This window comes from Cebus imitator, unplaced genomic scaffold, assembly GCF_001604975.1.
Source record: "Cebus imitator isolate Cc_AM_T3 unplaced genomic scaffold, Cebus_imitator-1.0 Scaffold226, whole genome shotgun sequence".
NCBI lineage: Eukaryota > Metazoa > Chordata > Mammalia > Primates > Cebidae > Cebus > Cebus imitator.
The window spans coordinates 1,106,791-1,126,069 of record NW_016107541.1 but is presented as its reverse complement, the minus strand read 5'-3'; the positions used below and the strand labels follow the sequence as shown (position 1 = coordinate 1,126,069).

The following is a 19,279-nucleotide window of genomic DNA, read 5'->3' as shown; positions in this document are numbered from 1 at the left end:
TTTATAACTGACATCAAGTATACCACATCTAAACTGGAGTTCTTCATTCATCTACAAAAATTTCATCTAGTAATTAATTGCTAAAAAATTCACAAATACTGGATTTGTTCCATCTAATTGGGCCAGCATCTTGCATATGTCCTAGCCTTCACGTGATATTACTTCTACTGCCTAACATCTAAAATATGATTTTATTTTTATTGAGTGAAATTTTAAGTTCTCATTAAATTCAACCTTGCTAATTATTTATAACAGCTTCATTTTATCCTTGCTCTTATTTCGGCTCCGTCTACCTATATTCATACACCATTCATTTTTCATACTGAGATTTTTAAATTTATATAATTTAATCTGCTTGCCCATATTGGTATAGAATTGAATTTATACCTTCAATTATATTTTTCAGTAGGAAATATGTTTTCATTCATCAGTGCATGAACAAACATGTTTTTCCTTTTGATCTGAATCTTGATTTTATAATATTTTCCACATGGATGAGATTCATGCTAATCTGGCTGACAATTGCTAAATGCATATATGTAAACAACTAGTTTTTATATAAATAAATAAATGTTTACATAAAACTGCTTTTGAACTAAGCTAATCATAAATGAACATACATCTATTACTTTACTGTGTGCTGAGGACTTAATTGTGCCCACTACAATTCGTATATTGAAACTGTAATCGCCAATGTGACCTCATTTGTAGGTAGGGCTTTTAGGAGACGATTAAGGTTAAATGCGGTCGTAAATTTGGGGTTCTAATCCAATAGGATTTTAGTTTTATAAGAAGAGAAAGATACAGAGATCTCTTTGTGTCTTTATGCATACATACCAAGGCAAGGGTGTGTAGGGACACAGTGAGAATGTGACTGTCCAGAAGCCAAGAAGAAGTGTCTCTCCAGTGCCCACAATAGCTTTGGACTTTTAAGTTCCAGAACTGTGAGAAATAAATTTCTGTTGTTTAAGCCATCCAGTCCATGATATTTTGTTATGGCAGCTGGAGTAGACTAAGACACTATGTCTATTTTAGAAAAAATAGCAAGCCAATATTTTTCAAATTTTTAAATTATATATTTCATATGCATCTATAAATCCATATATTAAATATTACTTTTTCATTCTGAGGGACTGTAATCTCTTCCAGTGTCCACAAGGGGGCGTAGTTTCAAGGGCAAGAACTTCCCAATGCCCCCTTCCCTCTCTCCATCTGGGATACTTAACAGTCTTTGTTTTAATTTTCACAGGCATGGGAAAATAATCAAAGACAATCACTCCAGAGGAAGTTTAAAGGAACTCTTCTCATTGGCCAGGGGTCTTGGAGAAAGTGGGAATTCCACTCAGGTTAAAAGTCCCTGTCTCCCTCTTCTAGGCGGATTTCTCCTTCTGGGGTCCCCTTCCATTCTCATGGAAGCTGCTTCTCCTCCCCTGGAAGCTGCTTCTCCTCCCCTGGGTTCCATCTTTCTGGATTCTCTCACTCAGTGTGAAAGTGGCTTTTCTTCCCTGGTTTTCCCCTTCGGGGAACCCTTCTCAACTCAGTGTGAGAGCTGCTTTTCCTTCTTCTCAGTGTGAGAGCTAGTTGTTTCTCTCTCTTCCCTTCTCCTTTTTTTTCTCTCTCCCTTTCTTTCTCTCTACCTAAATAGATCACTTTCTGCAAAAACTATTTGAGGCCTGATATTTTCTTGCAAGCAGACCATGCTGTGGTCCCCTCTCCCATTCTTGGGTAACTGAGGGACCAAGAGCCCAGAAGAACATTCTCTCGGGGAAGCTGAGCACACCTCTGCACCCCCAAACCCAGAAACAATTCCTAATTTGTTTTTGAGATAAGTCTGTGTTGATATATAGATAATATGTGCTACTTTGGATTATTCTCTGATATCTCATTATTTTATTGATAGATTTAGGCTCTTTGATTTTTCATTGTTTCAAACAATGATGAAATGAGTATTCTTTAGATGTCATTTTGAACTTGCATAAGATTTTCATGTGATGGTGACCAGATATTCAGGTCTGAGTGGGGGCAGTCTGTTTATGCCTACTGTAAATCAGATGTTATTTTTAGCAACCTTTGACATTCCACTACATATGATTAATTACTCACTGAGACTCCTTTTGGATGTATTCCTTAGAGATGGACTTACTGGGTTTGAAGTTAAAAATATAGTCCGGTTTATTAAAGACTTCACTTTGTCTTCAAAATTACTACATGGGTTCAAGCTCCCAACAAAATTTTGTTTCTAAATTACCTTGACAATGAATTTTGTATCTAACTTTCTCATCTTTAGCAATAGGAAAATATAGAGTGGGATTTTAATTTTAAATATACTATCTTCTCATTATTAATAAGCACATGAAGGGATGCTTAAACATTTTGGGTATTTAGATTTTTTGACTATGAGCTTTCTTTTCAGATTCATTGACAATGTACTGAATCATGTTGCTTTATACATGCTGATTTTAAGAGATATTAGGATATTTTAGATAATAGTCACTGGTAAAACTATAAAAGCAAATATAAGTTCCTGATTGATCACTTGTCTCTTGTTTCTGGTGTTTTATTTTTTTCTAATTATAATGTATCTAAGTCTATAAAGATTCCTATTTTGGGCATTTTTCTCAATATCATTCCAAAAAGAAAAATATAGTTAAGCAGCATAAGGATTATGAGAAAAAGCAAACATTGTCTTTTTCTACCTGGGATATTCATACAGACATTCATAGAAAACAGAAGAATCAACAGAAAAGCAAGGGATAAAATGTGAGTACAAAGCAGCTATAAAGATTTAAATACAAATCTATTGCAATTCAGAAAATGTCATTAGAAAATGCAATAAAATACCATTTGCATGAACATTTTCAGGAATTACCTTAGAAATGCTAGTTTTTTAGAAAGTAAATTTTAAAAGCCAATTATGTCAAATAAAAGAGTAAATAAATGGCACACAAACTAAATATTGTTAATATAACCATCCTTCCCAAATTAAACAAAATATTTAATGTTATTCCAATAGAAAACTAAAAGATTTTGGCAATTGAACAATTTTGTAAAATTTATATGACAGTACAAAACCCTTTAGATTTATAAACCAATTCTGAAAAAGAACAGAAGGAGATATTCTACTATATAGATGACAATATTACAAAACCAAAGTCATGCACTCCTAAAGGTATAGATAAATGGACCAATATTAGAGAATAGAAAGAGTCTAGATTGCAAAGCACAGTTGTTTAGATCCTAGACTGTGAATCTAAATCACCAGGTTGGAAAAACTTGCTCACTATGTAGAAAAAATAAAATGAGATCAGTACCTCAGTTTAAACTTCTTAGAAAATCTTCTAGATATAATTCAGGAACATAAAAAAGAAAAGCTATGAAACACTTGTGGAAAAAAATAGGACAGCATTTTATAGAAATCTTCTCCATCCTAAAATCATAAACAAGGTGCAAATTGCAAAACATAGTAATTGGTTGATAATGAAAATGTTATTTATCTATTCACTGGGCAGGTTGCTTTAGAGTTATCTCATATTCTACTAAGTTAAGTTAAAATTTCTATCCTATTTGTCTTGCATGAACTAATGTCGAAACAAGGCATTTCAGCCCCTGTGCCTCTCCTAGCCCTGACACAGAACGTCTCGGCTCCCAGCTTTCCTCAGATGCCCCGAGCATCTCAGCGCTCACCTTACCTCACTGACTCCAGCAGTCTTCCTGTCCTGTTAGGTCAGGGCTTCTCAACTCTGATTTTGTTTTTCAGGGGACATTTGAAAACGCTAGAGACATTTTTGGTTGTAACAACCAAAGAGGAGATTCTAGAGTTATTCAGTGGGCAGAGGCTGACCAGGGATGTAGCTACTCACTCATCAGTGCACAAGCAGCTCTCCATCGTAACAAAGATATTTCTAGCCTAAAATACCAATCATAACTCTGTACTGGACTAGATGTTCCTTGTTAACGCAGATTGCGGCCTCCAAAATTTAACCCCCAGCAGTGAGCACAGCAGCTAAGGCAGAATTGAAACTCAAATATATTTTATTAAATGAATTATTAATTTCATTGATTTGTTACTGCCAATGGGATGTAATAATTTTTCCCTGATGCTTTTACTTCTTTCACAGGACCTGCTATTTTAGTCACCTATAAAATCTTCAACCCCAGATGGATTGCATTGAAGTTCATTTCTACTTCTCAATTACCAGTTTCTTTTAAGACTATTGTTCTATTAAGACTATCTATTAATATTTCCATTCTAATACATGATAAGGGAACCACTCTGATATCAAGGTAATTTAAGAATGCAACTTGGAGACAGTAATCCTACAATTGAATAAAAATATCAATATATTATGCAGCCTTAAAATCATCCTACAAAATAGCTGAAATTAAGACATAGCCCTAAAGGAAAACAGTTTAGGTATATTGGTTTGTCTATAAACTGGCCTATAAAGACTCCACAAAACTGTCTTTATTAGAATTTCTGTTTTAGAATCCTCAGCTATATTAAATATAAGAAATACAGAAATAGATATAAAAAGTCTCTTTTACACTTTAATAGCATGAAGGAAGGTAAGAATAGATTTGAAATACAAAATGAGAAGTTGAAGTTCATTTTTTACATGCAGAATTTTCAGTCATTTTTACAAACAAAAAGGTTTTCCTACAAGTGTTGCTCTTGCTGTAATCTAAGAGGTTTAAAAGCAATTTTTGGCAAACAGGTTGTAATCAATCTGATTAGCCAGAAGGGCTCAGAGAAGCCACTTGAACAGACATTTGCAACAATGGTGTCTTCTTTGGGAAGTGGAATGATGAAATACATTGCCTTTGACTTCCATAAGGAATGTAAAAATATGAGATGGGATGGACTAAGTATTTTATTGGATCAGGTAGCAGAAATGCAAGATTAAGTTATTTTCTACTGGACTCTGCTGGCCACATGGTGACAAACCAGGAAAGCATGTTCCAAAGCAATTGCATGATTGTCTAGACAGAACCAATGTGATCCAGAGTTTGCTAGCTTGTCATTCACTTCAGGCCCAACTTCAGAGACTAGGAGTTTTGCATGTGGGACAAAAGCTGGAAGAATAAGATGAATTTGAGAAGATTTACAAAAGTGCCTGGGCTGACAATGTAAATGTCTGTGCCAAGCAATATGCGGGAACTGGTGGTGCCTTGAAGACTGACTTTACCAGAACTGGGAAGAGCACTCATTTGGGACTTATAATGGGTGGCTGGAACTCAATGATATGGTATTATAAGAACAACTTCTCCGATGCATTAAAACAAGATTCCATAGACTTATTTCTTGGAAACTATTCAGTGGATGAATTAGAATCTCATAGTCCTTTAAGTGTTCCAAGGGATTGGGAATCCCTGGCTTTGCCTATTATCATGGTTGTTGCCTTTTCAATGTGCATTATTTGTTTGTTTATGGCTGGTGACACTTGGACAATAATGCTGGCCTATGTGCTCTTCTGGGGAGTTGCAAGCATTGGAACATTTTTTATCATTCTTTACAATGGCAAAGATTTTGTTGGCGCTCTCAGACTGGTCCACAAAGGAAAGATAAACTGATTTTGTGTTTGTGGAAAGCAGCTTGGCTTGGAAGATTCCATTATGCAGAACTGGAGTCTTTACTGACCTGCTTTCCACATCAGCCCAAGGTCTTTTTAATGCCTTTATCCAAAAGCAAATCTTGTACTCTGTGCAGGATGATGACAGAATTGATCGATATTACTGCCTTGATGGTCTCTTTACTCTTGGGACAGTTATTAATTTGAAGCTGTACTGTAATTAAAATAATAATCTGAGTTCACCTTGCAGAATGGAAGCTGAATCTGTTCATTTGATTCTATTGATTATCAATTTAATCAGCTGTTGCAGAATAAGTAATATATTTTAAAAACCTAGCTTCTTTCATTGTTTAAAATAGTAAAATTACTTTTGTAGCTCAGTTTCATTATTGTCCCTGTAGAAGCAGTCGCTGTTAGCAGGCAAACTTTTTCACACATCTTTGGACTTTTCTTAAAAGTTCAATAATAAGCTAACTGTGTTTGTAAAATGTAAGTCTCTTACAGACATCAAGTAGTTTGATGAGACAGTCTGTGACTTCATCATAGGAAAGAGGAGAATGAGGTCTGGGGTTCTTTAAAGTTTCTGGTGGGTCGCGTCATGACTTGAATCAGCTTGAACTGCCAGTGCACCAGCAGTTTAAGTGTGAAGAGAGAATTCAGATATACTTTATCTTTTTTAAAAAGTGTAAGTAAAATCAAAGAATGTAAAATCTTTCTCTTATGCTACAGGTTCAAAGCTGCCTCTGTTTTAAAGATTGTCCCAGTGTGAAAGATGCCCATGACTGGTCAGCTACTTTCTCCTATACATTTGGGTTTCGTTGAGGGTCACTCATTGAGACATGCAGGCCTCTGAGAGGGTCTCGTTCTAGATTTCATATTGCACTTGGGGGGCAACAGCTGCTTTTCCACACATGGTACTCTTGATGCCTCACTCTGTCAAGGATTTTGTTGGCTATCAATAAATGTGCCTAAAACTCAGTGCTTCCAGGTATTTACAGTTCTGCAAATCAAGGACATTAATTTATGTGCAAAAACAAACCTGAAAAATAAGCTTCAGAAACTGTGCATAGTTCTAATTGTAAGTCAGATTGTATATTCAAATTGTAATTATGAGATTTAAATAATTACCACTATTTTAAAACAATTCAATTAAACACTGCTATAGTATTTCAAAAAAACGTAATTTATAATGGTTTAAAAGCAATTTATGTGGATCGGTTTCACAAAGATTGGTTTTACTGGGATAATGATAAAAACTCCAAGGCTGCTGGTTAACCATCAACTCTTGTTGTTTTCAAATGCGCAGATGCACAGCTTCTTTTCAGCAGTAGTTCATTTAGAGACCAACAAGCATTTACGCCCTCCTGACCCTCTGAGCACTTTACCACTATGGGAACCAGTCTCCTGCTCATGGACCAAAGGTGACGGATCACCAGAGTCAGTTTTATTTCTGGAAGTGGGATGAGAAACACAACTGTGCATCTAGTCCTCTTTAAATACCAATGTCCCATAGAGGTAATTTTTTTTCACTCATTTTTTAGGGGGCATACTTTGATAATTATGGTGGAGTTCTCTAGGAAGCTTGTCCAGGCCTTTATACTGGGACAATCAGGAGGGTCAGGTGGTAGACTGGAAGGCCATTCTAGCAAAGTTGGTTTATGCAAACTACTCAGAAGACAGCGGTAAGTAAATCAGAGGCACTGCACAAAGTAGATGTATAGCAAGGGTGGGAGACAAGTGAAGGCAGCTATGTAAAGACAGAAGAAAGACTTACAAATACACTGGGGGTAGGTTGGGGAGCCAGGGGTCTTCAGAGAGAATGTCCTCAAGGACACTGCCTGGAGCCACTGCAGAAAATCAGTTCATTCAGTTGTACTGGTGGTTGAGCGTAAACATTAAATTTCCACCTGTCACCAAGGATGAGGAGTCAGATTCTATGCTGAATTTTATGCAAGAAAATGTTTATGGACTATTATGTTATGTGAAATTGCATACCTGATTTAGTTAAAAAGTTTAGTTACATTATTAATTAGAATAATGATTGACATATCCTACTGTGATTTTTTTTTTTTGAGACAGTCTCACTCTGTCACCCAGTTTGGAGTACAGGGACGTGATCTTGGCTCACTGAGACCTCCGCCTCCCAGGTTCAAGTGGTTCTCCTGCCTCAGCCTCCCAAAGTGCTGGGATTATAGGCCTAAGCCACTGCACCTGGCCTTCACTGTTATTTATTATTATTATTATTATTTTTAGACAGAGTCCAGCTCTATTGGCCAGGCTGGAGTACAGTGGTGCAGTCTCGGCTCACTGCAATCTCTGACTCAATCGCTCAAGCAATTTTCCTTCCCTGAGTAGCTAGGACTATAGGCGTGCACCACCACACCCAGCTAATTTTTTGTATTTTTAGTAGAGATGAGGTTTCACCATGTTGGCCAGGATGGTCTTGATCTCCTGACCTTGTGATCTGCCTGCCTTGGCCTCCCAAAGTGCTGGAATTACAGGCATAAGCCACTGCACCTGACCCCTTCCGTGATTTTTAAATGGAAGCCATGAGTCTTTTCTGACTACTTTGTGGGGCGAGAAGATGTGTAGAGAGGTTTTATCTTTCTGGACCTCTCGTAGGCTGCTTTCTCTACTCCTAGTCCTGGATTTTACATGATCACTTCCTGGCACTGGATCTTAAGAGCCCAGCAGGTCCCAAGGCAGCACCTGACGCAGTTGGGTCAAGTCAAGGCAGCTTAAAGAAATCTCCCTGCTCTAAGGAAGTAGATGGCTTGTGCTGATTTACAATAAGTTCTCCAGGCTTGTCTCAACCATGAGGGGAATACCCTGTGTCCAGCATCTGAGGCCAGTGCACACCCAGCCACCCCCAGGGCACAGACACTCACGCTCCTGCACACTCAAACCTGGACTCTGAGAAAGCAGGTGTCCACTGCAGGGTCAGAAATTAGCCCTTTCTGCAAAATCTGCTAATAGGCCACTATTCGCTTGAAGGACTGCAAACTTAATGGAGTATCAAAGACCTTTTAGGCGGCAATCTCTCTGTAAAGTAACTCCTTTGCTTACCCTGCTTAGATGCTGATTCATGAAGATGTGACAGAGTGGATGTGGGAATGAGGTTGGCCTCATCCATGCTCCTGTTATGTATGACAGCAGTGTCTTTAATTAGGCAGTCCATGTGTGATGCTCCCGGGAAAGAACCCGACAGATGCAGTCCTTGGCAGAAGTCATTGCCCTCTGGCCTTGCCTCTGTCCTTCCTCCCACCTGCTATGCATCCCACGTCTAGGACCACTTAAACACCCAATATGCATTGGACTGATTCCAGCGATTGTCCATGCATCATGCTTAGCAAGTGTGAGCCCGCCTGTCACAGGCCTGCAGCCAACTGATTTCATTTGCATAGGGGGAGTCACATTTGAGAAAATAATGTCTATGTCTGTTACTTCTCCCCTATGACCTCCTCAGTGCAGGTGAGAGGCAGGAACTGCCACATGCCGCAGGCTCTGGGGTGGGTCCAGCTTCAGTTAGCATCCACCCAGGGGCGCTGGGAGATCTAAGAGGGGACCCAAGACAACAGAATCAGACTTCTCCAGCTTGAACAGAATTGCAAGAACAGAAACAAAGGCGTTTAGGAAGACAGTTAGATCTAAGGAGGCTTGGCAGGGGGCTATGTCTGCTATCCCTTAGCCCCCAGGGAAGATGTTCTGGAGGCTTCTTTAAGATCCAGAACCAGGAAGTGGTCATTTAAAATCTAGGTCTAAGAGTACAGAACCCAGCCTGCAAGAGGTCAAGGAAGGTAAGCCTCTGACACGAGTCCCCTTGCAGCTGCAGACAGGACAAGGTAGCTTCATAAAATCTCTGAGGTCTCAGAGGGCGAAGTCCTTAGAAGAGAGAGGCAGAGTGTCCTACCTGGACCTCACAGTAGGGAGTACAGTGGTGGCCTCAGAGGGCAGGAAAGCTAGTATGGGAGGAAAGTGGCAGCTTGTGGATGAATTGTGCCTCCAGAATGACCAGCAGGTGCCAAGGCCACACCTGAGGCAATTTGGTCATGTCAAGGTAGCACCATAGGGTGGGTCACTGAACGAGAGACCAGGTGCAGCTGAAGCAGAGGGTGACAAAAAGCGGACATCCCCGTTTTTCCCTCTGCAAAGTGGCAGCCTCTGGAGGTCTCAGCTTCTGGGCAACAGATGACACAGGGGGGCAGTGACCATGGGGCTCCTCCCCATTTCTCAGTAATTTTCAGCTCCACTGATCACAGGAATCACCTGAGGACCTTAAAATCAGAGACTGATTCAGCATTGGATAAAACTTATAAAAATGAAATTTCTATAAATTGCAGTGAAAAGCGAAGCTTATCTTCACGAAACAGTAAGGACTGTGTACCTAGGATTAGGAATAAAAAAAATAGCAGATGTGCTAAAAATAATAGTGTGTGCCACAGTAAAAGAATGATGGGTGTAGAATAAGTCAAGCAGCATGGGGGCCAACCTCTTCTTTTTGAGCCAACACTTCTTATTGACAGGGCAGATGGCAATCAACAGCCTTGTTCCATTGTACTCCACTTCCTGAAGCAAATTCTCCCACGTGATCACCTCCAGATGGTGGCTCTAGTGTGGTGTAAAGTAGTGAGGAAGCCCACTCTGTCTTCGTAGTGCTTACCTATGTGGATAAGCAGCATCAGTTTACTGATGGGAAAATCCACAGGAATAGTTTGAGGCTCGACCCTGATCATGGAAGGAATGAGCTCACTGTAGTCATGAAACTCTGAGCATAAAGGTGTCATTTCCACAGTGAGCTAGCCAGTTTCTTAATTCCCTGAGCTATGTGCATATTTCTTCACTGAAATATCTTGTGAGTGTTTGTCAAGAGCTAAGATTTGCTAAAATCGTGTCTTTGCTTTTCTCTTAGCTCCGTATTGGAACGTATGTTTATCACCTTAGCATATGGGTAGTTCAACATGAACTGTTTCACTTTTTCTGTTTCTGCATTAGTTCCTTTAGAATTATGGCCTCTAGCTCTACTTATGCTGTTGCAAAGGACACAATTTCATTCTTTTTTATGGCTACATTGTATTTTGTGGTGTATAATTACCACATTTTCTTTATTCAGTCCAAAGTTGATGGGCACCTAGGTTGATTCCGTGTCTTTCCTATTGTGAATAGTGCCACAATGAACAGATGAATGCATGAGTGCAAAGAAAATCAATTTTCCTTTGATTGTATACCCAGTAATGGGATGGCTGGGTCAAATCACAGCTCTATTTTAAGTTCTTTGAGAAATTCCCAAGGTTCAAAAACTTTGGAGAAATCTCCAAAGTTCTTTGAGAAATCTTCAAACTCCAATGTGGAAACACATTGGCTGAACTAATTTATATTCCCACCAACAGTGTATAAGTGCTCCTTTTTCTCTTCCGCTTTGCAAGCATCTTTGGTTTTTGAGTTTTTAATAATAGCCATTGTGACTGGTGTGAGATGGTATTTCATTATGGTTTTGATTTGCATTTCTTGATTAGTAATTAACAGATTTTTATATTTCGGGGCCACTTGTATGTCTTCTTTTATAAAGTGTTTATTCATGTCCTTTTCCCATTTTTAGATGGGATTATTTGTTTTACTCTTGTTGATTTAAATTACAGATTCCGAGTAGCTTTATCAGATGCCTAGTTAGCAAATATTTTCTACCATTCTGCAAGTTGTCTGTTTATTTATAGTACTTTTCCTCTGCAGAAGATTTTTAGTTTAATTAGGCCCCACTGGCCAATTTTTGTTTTTGTTGCAATTGATTTTGGGGATTCAGCTAATAATTATTTGCCAAGGCCAGTATTGAAAATAGTTTTTCTCTATGAGTTTTATAGTTTGAGGCCCTACATCATATCTTTAATCCATCTTGAACTATTTGTTTACATGGTGAAAGGTAAGGGTCCAATTTTATTCTTCTTCTGCATATGGCTCGCCAGTTATCCCAGCACCAGCTATTAAACAGAGAGTGATCTTCAAAGAAAGCTAGGGCTCAGATGGCAAAAGAGATCAGCATGAGCTGTCCATGAGCTGCCAAGAAAAAAAAGAAGAGAAATCACATTTATCATGCATCAAGTGCTCTTTTTCTCTTTCATAGATCTATGTATAAATTCTGTAATGCTCACACAAACCCTTTGAGATAAATATTTTAATATCTTTATTTTAGGCATAAATTGAGGCCAAGAATAATATTCCTTATATGGAAGCACACAACTATAAACAGAGCCAAAATTTAAAAAAAACAAGCAAACACTCATCAGAGAAATAAGATAGGCAAGGCTGAGTGTGCCTTGCTTGCTATATTCTGTCTTGTTTTTAGAATCTACAGCAAAGCCTGGGTCATAGAAGGCCCTCAACTAATTGTATTAACCAAGCAACACTTTGACCACAAAGTCTATACTCTTTCCCCCATATCCATGTGCCTTATCAGGAATGTTGATTTTCACTGTTTCTGCCCTCGGTTACACATTTCAATAAAGGAACTTCTACTGTTAGTTTAAAATGGGACTGCCATATTCCTGCCACAAAGATCAAATACCTACTTAAATGCACCACTATTATGTGACTAGCGCTGTGCTTAGAGTAGCAGAAGAGAGCGAGGAAGATGGGTTACAGAAGGGTATGGAACAGACCATGCTGTTGACTTACTCCTACTCCTAATACATGCTGAGCACTTACGGTGTGCAGAGCATCAAGCCCAGTACTCACGGTGCTGGTGACTCAAACATGAAAAGCATTCTCCTTGCCTTCCTTTGAGAAACTTCCATTCCACTCTGCCTGTGCCTGGCCATTTCAATTCAGCTTTCTTGGGGCCACATATGGTTTAACACATACCTTTCAGCTATTTCTGGTATGTTCAGTATCTGCTTCCTGACCGGTGGCTTTTTATTCTATATTAATATAAATAATTGTAATCATCATAGCTTACTACAAATGAAGTGAGACTCAAAAATAGAACTTGCTATAGTATAGTCAGTAAGAGAGTAATATTTGAAGTTAAACTGCCCAAGTCATTCAAATGCAGCTCTAAAATTTAATAATGATGGGGCCTGAGGCACAGACTTCAACCTCAAGCATGCTGATTCCTCATTTGTAACATAGTGATTACAACGATGCATATTCCAAAGACTTGGTTGAAAGATGGAGTCTGCTAATCTTCATAAGGTACTTGAAGCACTGTCTTCAATGGAATAAATTCAGGGCAAGTAACTTTCAGTCATGGAGTCAATCTCTGTCTTCTGACTCAAAACACTTAAAAATAGGCTATTTTGTTCATCTTCTAGAAGAGTGTAAGTATCTGGAGGCTCAAATAGAAAGAAAACTTCAAATTGACAACTCTGGAGTGGATGAGAAAACAACCGCCCCAAATTAGAGCAAGACATTAGTGAGCTCATGAAGGAAATCTCCAAGGGAAAAACTGGAATGAAGTGCCTGCAATTGATAAAATGAGTAGAGTACGTTAGTCAGCATTATGGATACAGTAAAGAAGAAAAATGTTACTTTTTCATAAGAAAAAAAGCATTTGAAAATGCAGGAAGACACCCTCCCCGGCCACACACAAAGTACAAGGAAACCCTCACCCAGACGTTTTAGAAACCAAAACCTGACTTAATTGTTATAAAGTAATATAAACCAAATAATGTAAATTATGTCAAAATGAGGGTTTTGATATCATAGCTGAAGAGACTGATATTCAGTAACATTTCTTATTTCATCATAATAGTATGTATGTAGAAGCTATTTTGTTTTCAAGTGTTGATCTATAGGAAATAAAAGCTGAAGCCTTGATGATGGTTACAAGCCGCATTTCCGCTTTATAAATCTTGATCAGGGCAGATGTGAGCAAATTTGGAATGTGGCTTGAGAGAAAAGGCTGCGAGAAAGGCAGCAGTGCTAGTATTCTCATCAAAAATAATCATGGATGTAAGAGTTGCTGTGTATGATGGGTAAAACAGATGATACATTAGAGAAATATTTATGCATTGTTACAGGGATATGAAAAAGCAAAAATTAAGTTTCAGAGATGGAGAGGAGGAGAATGAGGCAGAAATAGTTCTGGCAGACCATCCTGAACTGCACTTACCTTTCCGTGGCAAATAACTGGACATCTTCACAGGTAGAAATGTCAGTTATTCCTCTCCCACACTGTCCTTTGATAGGAGAATGTTAAACAAAATATACCCCAACTGTAGCCTAGGATAAAACGTAGTTTGCCACTTTGCTCAGCAATAAAAAATAGTTTACTACTGATACAGGCAACTACCTGGATAAGTCTCTAAAGAATTATGCCACATGAAAAAAAAAAAAAAAAAAAAAAAAAAAAAAAAAAAAAAAAAAAAAAAAAAAAAAAAAGAAAAAAAAAAAAAAAAAAGCCAGTTCCCAAAGATGGCATAGTTCATGATTCTACTTCTATAACATTCTTAAAAGAACCAAATTATTGAAGTGGAGAACAGATCAACGGTGGGCAGTGTTAACAAGGAGCTGGTGGCAAGAAGGAAGTGAGTGTGGCGGTAAAAGGGCAACATTATGAAACTCTTTGGGATCTTGTCCATCTGAGTGCCCATATCCTGGTATGATACTGTATAATGACATTGAAAATATTGGTTACTTTAAAAAAAATCACAAAAATTCTAATGTAAAATAAGCCGAATCAACAATTACTATGAGCCTGGAAAACACAGTGATATATTGGTTGTTGGAACAATGTCTATTTATGAGTTTTCTTCTCATTTTATGTCATATTTTATGTCTATATTGTTAATGTTTATAATTTAGTTAAATGAAAGAATGGATGAACTAAACTGACTATATGAATCCCTTTCTTTTTTTTTTTTAACCTCAGGTTTATAGAGCATTATTAAAATAATGAGATTAGTTCTTAACAGGGAGAAAGCAAAATGTCCAATACAATACTTAGCAATTAAAATACATGCATGGGAATAGAAGACTCTTAAGTCCATTTTCCTGGCTTCAGATGAGCTTAGGTAAATTAATTAAGCCAACATCCCTTCTGGACAAAGTTCTCTCCTCATTACTCTGTTTTTGCTCTCCATTTTTCCCATTGTCACTGAAAGACCTTGAGACCTAAAATAGATACTAATTATTTTCCACCTTTACCCCTCACTATTCAAAGCAGTGCATGCATGATATTTTGACTATGAGACCCCATTAATACAGAGCTTATTAAAGCCATACAGAATGAATGAATTCACAAGAACAAAAAATTTGTGCTTAAAGACGAATAAATAACATTGCTACAAAATAAAGGACCATTGCTATCATTAATAAAATCTAATGAAAAAGTATACCAATGTTATTTTTCAAATGAGCAGCATGATCAAATAAGCATATCAGATCATAAGTAAACATAGCAAAGCCTCTGTTATAACATGCAAAAGGTATTTTTTTAAAATAATTTTTGAAATATTGCTTCTGTTAATACCAGGAAGGAAAGTGCTAAAAAGAAAGCCACAGGCCACCAATCTATTTCTTTAATGTGAATTAAAAAATTCCAAACCAAATATTTACAAACTTAGCAAGTTAAAACAGACAAACAAAAAGTAAAATGCACATGAACAATTTGAATTTACTGGAGGAATTCAAGTTTGGTTTAATAATTTAAAAATAATAAACATATACATAAACACACATACATTCATGCACACCCAGGCACATGTACATTTATGCATTTGTACTTATTCATGTAAACAGGTACACATGCACACATGCACGCATGCACACATACACACATGCACGCATGCACACATGCACAGACACACATACGTGCATACACGTGCATAGGTCATTCTCCTGTACCTTATAATCAATTAATGCTTTTTAAATGAAGCCTAATAAAAGTTAGGAAAAGCTTTAGGAGTTCATTACAAGAATAGCTCTAAAACCTCTTAAAAGCCAAAACTACAAAGTAAAAACCAATATAGCTAGTAAAATTTTATGTCCAGAAAAACACATGTAAGCAAAATTATGTATTATATATACACATTTCTATATATAAACACATATACACATATGTGCATATTATATATACAAACTTACATGTAAATAAACATAGATATGTGCATATGCATATGTAATTTCCAGCTAAAACTCTGGAAATGCTACATTTAAAATTTTAGAAAGACATACACCATACTGCAGAATAGTTACTTTTCAGCCGTCTGGAATTTAAGAGAGGCTGGTCACTGGAGAGTATGCAGCACAGCACTTCACATTGGGGGCATAGGGTAGTGTAACCATTCCCTTGAAGATGCATGTCAAGACAGTAGTGTAACCATTCCCTTGAAGATGCATGTCAAGATACTTTTCTCCTATATTGTAATGCTCAGTATGAGGATGCAACAGAAAGTTGTGTGAATATCTTGTTTTTTTTCCCATGTGCGTATGCCTAAAGATTTGACACTGCAAAGTGGAGATGATGGGCCAAAAGAGAAGCACATTGATTATGTCAGTAAATACTGCCAAGTTACTCTTTGAAGCCTGAACCAATCTGTCACACAAGAAGTGACAATGCCTGTTTCCCTATATTGTGGACAAAATTTGATGATGTCATTTTTATATTTTTTAATTTTGCAAATGTTGTGGGCAAAAAATGATAACCCAGTGTTATAATTTCCAATCATCTAACTCTCAGGGAGTGGGTAGGGCTCTGCGTTGCAAGTTTTGGGATTTCATCTCCTCTGAACACTCTATCTCCACATTTGACTTCTGGGTCTACTGGATTTTTGTGGTTATGAGTATCTGTAGGTTTTTAAATAAATTTTAAATATTAATCCTTTACTTTATATACAGATCAAATATTCTCAAAGTTTTAACACATATTTTAATTTTATAGTGACTTTGTCACATTCAAGCATGTTTTCTTAATATCAAATTAAACTGTTTCCTTTATGAATTTTTGCCGTAAGAGGAAAAACTTTCATTTGTAATTTGTTTTAAAAGGATCTTTTCTAACTCAATCTTCTAAATATATTTCTTTTATTTTCTTATAATATGTTTAAAGATTTGCATTCTGATGTTTCTATAATTTATTTTTGTGACTCCTTAATTCATCACTGACTTGAAATACCATCTTTATGATAAAGTGCATATATATGAAATTATATATCCATATTAATATGTCTAATATGTTTCAATGACTGACTTGCCTATTTGGAATATCAATGCCATAGTACTTTAATTATTCTGGGCTTATAATATGCCTTGCTACTTGGGAAGGCAATTTTTTGTACTGTGTTTTACATCTCTTTAATTTCAGAATTTTATCCAGATAAGTTTATAATTAAATTAACAAGATATAGAAAAGTTTCCCTTTTAAAGTGTTTGCTAAAAATTATCATAATTATAATGTATTATTATGTTTCTATATTATAATTATGGAAGGATAGTTCTCTTTTTACTTTTGTATCTGCTCAAATGGGAAGACCATATATCTCCCCATGTATTCAGGGTGCAGACACCTTTTATATAGTTTAATATTTTTTTCATTAAAAATCTTTCAACATTTCCTGCTAATGTTTCTTTTAGCTATTTTGCAGGCTATTTTAGTAGCTATTGTTTGCAGGACTGTTGTATTCTTCATACCATGCTTACATGGCTATTCCTTTACAAAAACACGCTTCTTATTCTGCAGCTGCTACTCTGCCACAGCTGAGAGTCTTAATGAGTAGATGATCAAAGCCACTGCTATAGGTCACTATGACATGATTACATGAGAACCTATTGTAAAGCATACAGAAGGTCTACTATTACTGGCTCTTAAACAACAAGAGCCTGAGTTCATACATGTGGTTTAAATCAAAGTTGCACTGGGGAAAAAAAGCCTATTATTTGGGCACCAGAAGCATTTCACTTCTTCCAGGAGTAAACTTCACACACTTTGCTTATAAAGAAATCATCATCAGAATAAAAAGACAGCCTACAGAATGGGAGTTAATATTTACAAACTATGCATCTGATAAAGGTCTAATTTCCAGACTGTATAAGGAACTAAAACAAATTAACAAAAATGAAACAAATAACCCTATTGAAGAGTGGGCAAAGAACATGAACAGATACTTCTGAGAACACGTATGGGTTCTCAAATAGCATATGAAAAAATGTTCAATATCATTAATCATCAGAGAAATGCAAATCAAAACCACAATGAGATACCATCTCACTCCAGTCAGAAAGGCTTTGGTTTAAAAGTTTAAAAATAACAGATGTTGGTGAGGCTGTGAAGAAAAGGGAATACTTTTGCAGTGTTGATGGGAATGTAAATTAGTTCAGCTAATGTGGAAAGCATTTTGGAGCTTTCTCAAAGAAGAAAAAAAATAGAAGTATCATTTGACTTGGCAATCCTTTTACAAGTGATATGCTCAAAGAAAAAAAATAGTTCTACCAGAAAGACCAATGGACTGATGATATGCTTATTCTAGCACTATTTGCAATAGCAAAGACAAGGACTCAACCTAGGTGTTCATCAATGGTAGATTGGATAAAGAAAATGTGGCACATATATACCATGAAATACTGCACAGCCATTAAAATGGATGAAATCATGACCTTACCCTTATCAGCAACATGGATACTTCTGAAGGCCATTATCCTAAGTGAATTAACACAGAAACCACAAATAAAATATTGCATGTCCAAGTGGGAGCTAAGCCTTGTGTATACAAGCATATAAAGATAGGAACAAGAGACACTGGGGGCTGCAAAATGAGGAAGAGGGGAAGGAAGTGGGAAAGGGTGGGAAAACTTTTTATTGAGTACTATATGTTCACTCTCTGAGTGACCTGATCAACAGAAGCCCAAATCTCAGCATCATGCAGTATCCTCCTGCAATAAACCTGCAAACATATCCCCTAATTTATTATTTGGATCTGTGTCCCCCCGCCCAATTGCAAGTTGAATTGTAATCCTCAGTGTTGGAAGTGGGGCCTGGTGGGAGGTGATTGGATGACGGGGGCAGAGTTCTTATGAATGAGTTAGCACCATCCCGACTTGGTACCGTTTAGTGAGTGAGTTCTCATTAGAGCTGCTTGTTTAAAAGCATGTGTCACGTACCCACCACCCACTTTCATCCTTCTGCTCCAATCACGTAAGACGTGCTTGCTTCCCCTTTGCCTTCCACTGTGGTTGAAAGTCACCTGAGGCCTCTTCAGTAGCAGAGCAGATGCTGCCACCCTTTCTGTACAGCCGGAAAAACTCTGAGTCAATTAAACCTGTGTTCCTTTTAAGGTACACATTCTCAGATATTTCTTTATAGCAGTGTGAGAACACACTAATACACCAACCACCCCAATCTAAATTTAAAATGAAAAATAATCTGTGTATTGTTTGGTCACTTGGTGTATGCCTCAAAGGATATCATTTAGTTTTATTATCATTAATTTTATTACAAGACTATTACATGTAGTCTTTCTATACTTGGTTTTTTTTCCTCAATATTGGCACAACATTTAATTCACACTATTGCTTACAGCTATAGTAAATTCCTTTTCAGGGCTGTTTAATATTCTACAGTTTGAATCCATTCCTGTTGAAATCTGAATTGTTTCAAGTGTGCTCTTATAAATATCCACTTGAGTATTCTTAACTCCTAGAAAGATGAGCTACACTTCATCTGCGAATATAATTGCTGGGTCATAGAGCATATAAATTTTCATCTTTATAGAAAATTGCCAGTA

The 19,279-nt window shown here is 37.0% G+C and overlaps 1 pseudogene across 1 annotated transcript; it reads left to right on the top strand.

Moving 5' to 3' along the window:
- The first annotated feature begins 4,556 nt into the window (after positions 1-4,556).
- On the top strand, positions 4,557-6,680 carry LOC108281393 (annotated as a pseudogene). Its single transcript, XR_001815973.2, has one exon. The product of XR_001815973.2 is annotated as a phosphatidylinositol-3-phosphatase SAC1-like (transcript).
- The last annotated feature ends 12,599 nt before the right edge of the window (positions 6,681-19,279 follow it).